The sequence below is a fragment of the Gossypium hirsutum genome, chromosome A12 (genome assembly GCF_007990345.1).
Source record: "Gossypium hirsutum isolate 1008001.06 chromosome A12, Gossypium_hirsutum_v2.1, whole genome shotgun sequence".
Lineage (NCBI taxonomy): Eukaryota > Viridiplantae > Streptophyta > Magnoliopsida > Malvales > Malvaceae > Gossypium > Gossypium hirsutum.
The window spans coordinates 55,183,459-55,188,795 of NC_053435.1; the positions used below are offsets into that span (position 1 = coordinate 55,183,459).

General features: G+C 34.6%; 1 non-coding gene across 1 annotated transcript; it reads left to right on the top strand.

The window, feature by feature from the left end:
- The first annotated feature begins 4,433 nt into the window (after positions 1–4,433).
- LOC121211954 (small nucleolar RNA R71) lies at positions 4,434–4,540 on the top strand. The gene has a single exon (XR_005907169.1). It is a non-coding gene; the product is annotated as a small nucleolar RNA R71 (small nucleolar RNA).
- Positions 4,541–5,337: the final 797 nt, after the last annotated feature.

A 5,337-nucleotide genomic window follows, 5' to 3' on the forward strand; every position in this document is an offset into this window, starting at 1 on the left:
TGAAAATAATAGGATCCAGGATTCACATGGCCTAGGACACACCTGTGTATCCCACACGATAGTGTCGCCAGACTGTGTGGTTCATCTTAGACCGTTTGATGCTTCAAAAAATAGGTGAAAGTATGCCCAATATCCATATGACCTAGGACACCACTGTGTGTCTAGGCCATGTGTCACACAGGACTGTGTGTCAGGCTGTGTTCGATGCTTGTTCGCTTCTCCTATGCCCGTGTGCCTCACTGATGTAGTGTGTCGAAAGAAAACTAGAAAAATTAGCTACAGTATGCACATGGCCTGGGACATGCCCCTGTGTCCAAGCTGTGTGTCTCACACGGCCATGTCTTCAGGCCGTGTGGACCACCTCAGACCGTGTAGACCATTTTTTTCACTTGTTTTAGTAATAAAAATAAAAATAAATGTACTTTATATATGTATATATATTTTTTGAATTTTTTTGAAGTTTTTTTAAATAATAAAAATATGTACTAATATTTTTTTTGAAATAACATGAAAGTAAAATAAATAAATAAAAACACTCGGGTTACCTCTCAAGAAGCATTTATTTAGAGTCTAAGCTCGACTTCTCTTTTTAAGGTAATGGTTAAGGAAAATCTTGGAGTTGAAGCTCATCTCTCTCGTTGTCAGTAGTACCACCAAAATAAAGTTTAAGACAAAGACTATTTACCTTGAATATGTCGTAATCAGGGTGTGTTACCTCAATGGTTCTGTATGGAAATATGTTTTGTACCACAAATGGGTTCCAGCCTCTTGACTGAAGCTCTGAAGGGAACATTCGTGGATTTGATTTGTCTAGCAGCACTTTGTCCCCAACTTTGAATTGGTTCGTCCTCTTTACATGCACATTATGTCATTGCTTAGATATTTTTTTGACCGTTCTTGTACTCTCATCATCCTTTATTCGCCATTCATCTAATTCATCAAGTTGCACCATTTGCTCTCCACTCATCCTTTGATTTTTATCACCTTGAGACAGATACTGTTCGAACACGTATTCATTAGTAAATTCCTGTAAAGAATGTCAAGCCACATGATTACTAACATTAACAAAATAATGAGTATCATCTCGCTTATTGGGAACTCTAACAAAATCACGTGCTTGAAGACTAACCTTTTCATCACCTATACTCGGCATAAGCTCACCATTAACCACATCAATAACAGTTCTAGCAATAGCTAGAAAGGGTCGACCTAAGATCATGGGTACTTCAATATCCTTATCCATGTCCAATATAACAAAATCAACAAGGAATATAAATTTATCGATTTTAACAAGTACATATCCAATAACACCCTTAGGATACCTTATTGATCTGTCAGCTAATTGAATATTCATCCTAGTAGGTTTTGGTTCCCTGAGACCAAGTTGTTTGAACATTTTATATGGCATAACATTTATACTAGTCCTCAAATCAGCAAAAAACTTTTTCAACATTTAAACTACCAACAAGAAAATGAATAGTAAAACTCCCTGGATCTTTAAGCTTGTTTGATAGTTTGTTTTGGAGAATGGTTGAACAATCCTCATTAAACTCCACAGTTGACAATTTGTCTAAATTCCTTTTATTTGTTAACAACTCTTTTAAAAATTTTACATACTTTGGCATCTGCGAAAGGGGTTTAACAAAAGGTAAGTTAATATGCAATTTTTTTCAAAATTTCAAGAAATTTATCATATTGTTCTTTTATACGGTCTTGCTTCCATGTTGCCGGATATGGGATTCATGGTTTGTATTCTCTAACTACCGGCTTATGCTCTTTCTTGCTTTCCTTAATCCTGTCATTTTTTTCAACAGTTTCTAGATTCAGTTTCTTTTCAAGCTCGACTAACTCTTCCATGCTTTGAACAGTGATTGTATGGACTTGCTCCTTTGGATTAGTTTCAGTGTTACTAGGTAAACTACCTTACTGTCTTTTTGGAACAAATTTAGCAAGCTGTCCAATCTAATTTTCAAGTCCTTAAATTAATGCTTGCTAATTTTTCAGAACTATTTCAGTGTTTTGAAATCAAGTGTCGGACACCGGAATGAATTTAGCTAACTTCTCCTTAAGGTTTGATTTCTTTTCTTACTGATAAGGTTGCTGAAAACCTAGAGGGCGTTGTGATATTTGATTTTCTTGATCACCCTAGGAAAAAATTAGATGATTTCTCCATCTTGGATTATAACTATTGCTATAGGGATTATTTTGAGGTTTAGAATTATTACCCATAAAGTCGACTTGCTCATGCTCCATGTTAGACTTGAAGGGCGAATATTCTAAATTAATCACCTATAACGCTCAGTTTGTGCAAGTGTACACAGTCTTTCAAGTAATAAGTAAGCAAATAAGTTGTCGTCTCTACAGGGACTGTGTATGTTAATCAATTAGTTGTAAATTTATAAGTTAACAATTTGGTGATAAAAACACAGTAATTTGAGTGATGATGATTAAACTAGATTAATTTAACTAGATGCAAAGTTAATCCCAAATGCAATTTTAATTTAAGTATGCAAATTATCTAAATGTATGAATGAATTTAATAGCAGAAAGACAACTTCAACAATCAATAACATGAACAGGATAGGATAACTATATCAATCAACTTGATTCATTTTCATCATGCTTAATAGTGTTCGGAAAACATTCCATGGCAACTCGATCTTTCATGAGTTTGGAAACCAAATTAAGTCCATTTGGAATCTTTTACTTAGTGAAACATGCATTTTACTGATCATATTAAACTAAGAGGTTTCTTAGTATTTATGTGAAGTAACAGGGACAGGTTAGGTTTGAAACAATTTAATCACATAAACCTAAAAACTATGCAAGATAATAGTGCTCGTTAAAGTTATTATGAACCTTTAATTTAGTCAGGTTAGGATCTAAATCAATCATGCACTTTTCAATTATTGTGTCCACTAATTGTCGTCTAGTTAGGATCTTTCAACTAATTCTAATGCTTCCAATCACTTATGAATGAAATACATACTTGAATTTAATTGAAAGCATGATCGACTGAGGCACAAACACTTTAAACATAAATCAAACAAATCTTATTGAATTAATGCAATTAACCTAGCGAAACAGATTTAAGCTACCATTGTTGATGTCAAGATCACAAAACACATTGCAAACATAATTAATTTAAAACAACAAGTAAGGAAAGAATAAACTCTATTTCAAGTCGATAGTTTTGCGGGCTCGGATTGAAGGTGTTTTTGTCTACTCCTCTTGTTGCACTTTTGCTAATGGTTTCTCAAGGTGGCTGGCCAAGAGATGGTCTCTTCAAGGCTTTTGTTGGCTAAAAACTAAGGGAAAAATGGAATCATAGGCGTGGTGGATGAAGAGAGCAATAGAAAGAATGAAGAATGTTGTAAAAATGAGGGATGAAGGGATGATTGAAAAGGTGAGATAGGTGTGGCATTTATACGTGAAGTAGGTGGGAGAGTTTACTAAAAATAATAGCAACAATCCCTTGGATTTCTCCCTCCTACGACCGACCATGATATGTGGAAGAGAAGGTGGTTTGGTTGCTTTATTCAAGCATGATTTCATGATTGAATCATGCAAGGGGGTGGACGTTTTCTCAAGCAAATCTTGTGTCAATTTCCAATGTTCTTCCAAGTGTGAAGATATTCAAATAATTGTCCCAAAATTGATTTCTTGGCTGCCTAATTGTGGTTGCCGAGTTGGGCCTCTCTTCTCTTAAACTAGACGGTTAATGACCCAACTAGCTTGTAGACTTGACCAACATGTATCATCTTTTCTTATTGGGTTAAGGTGGCATCTTGATGATCCATTAAGCTTAGTATTGCCGTCCAACACATGAGAATAATAGCTCATGTCCATACAATATTATAATAAACTCAACTCTATGGTCCCATTGCATAAGTAAATTTAACATATTAATAAATAACATGAAATACTTTAATTTTAAGCATAAAATCATATAAAAAAACACAAATTAGCATACTTTATAAATTCATGTCCATTATTAACATTTAAGTAAAATTCACTTAATTAATTAACAAATACTTAAGATTAATATTATTTTGAAGTAAAAAGGTGGTAAAATTTACTCAAAAAATCTTATATAATTTCAAGTTTACATCATCCCCACTTCATCTGCATCACATTGTATCACCGGATTCACCTGCTTAGAAAAATTCAAACCATCAATTTTCTTACCAAGAGCTTCTACCTGATTTTCCAACATAGAAACTGCATCAAAATAAAAAAACTCTGGCTACCTTAGCATGTTTTACTTTCGTAACTTGCTACTAATAATCATTCAGTGTCATCTCCTCCATAATCTCTTGAGCTACCTCAGGTGTTTTGTTATTCAATGTTCTGCCAGCTGCTGCATCAATCATCTATCTAGTCAAGGGGTTCAAACCATTGTAAAAAAGTTTGAACTTGGAGCCACAAAAGGTAGTCCATGGTGACGACACCTTTTTAACAAATCCTTAAATCTCTCACATTTATCATAAAGAGTCTCAATATCAAATTGAACAAAAGAAGAGATATCATTCCTCACCTTAGTTGTTTTAGCCGGTGAAAAATATTTCAATAAAAACTTCTCAGTAACTTGATCCCAAGTCGTGATAGAACCCCGTGAAATTGAATTCAACCACTGTTTTGCTTTACTCCTCAAAGCGAATGGGAACAATTGTAAGTGCATGACATCAACAACAATGCCATTAATCTTGAATGTGTCACAAATCTCTAGAAATTTAGCCAAATGGGCATTCAAATCTTCATCTTGCAACCCATCAAACTGAACATACTGCTGTACCATCTAAATTATGTTCGGATTTAGCTTAAAATTGTTGTACTAATAGTCAATCTAACGATACTCGATTCAACCACAACTAAAGTAGGCTTAGCATAATCATACATAGTACGAGGAGTAGGAGGTGCAAGTGTCACGAGTCAAATTTCAAAGCCCGTAACCATGGCACAAGATACGCCCCATAGAGGTCTGTCAATAAGATGGGGATCATTTAGCCCATGAGAATTGGCCCGATTCAAGGAACTGTTGAGAAGCCTATCATATTGAAGCCTGATTGGCCCGATAATGAAGATATGGCAACTTCAGCTATTTTCGGCAACTAATCTTAGAAGATTGATAGGAATCATATCTTGTAAAGATTAGATAAGATTTGATATGGTATATCTTGTAAATCCCTAAAATCAAGGGATATGGTCGATCTTGTCCGTCGATGTAACTTAATCTTGTCCATTGGTTTTGGGAGAGCTCAACTATAAATAGAAAGCCTCCCCCTCACTTGTAAACCATTCCATTGTATGTGAATTCTTAAAAGTAATAGAATTCTG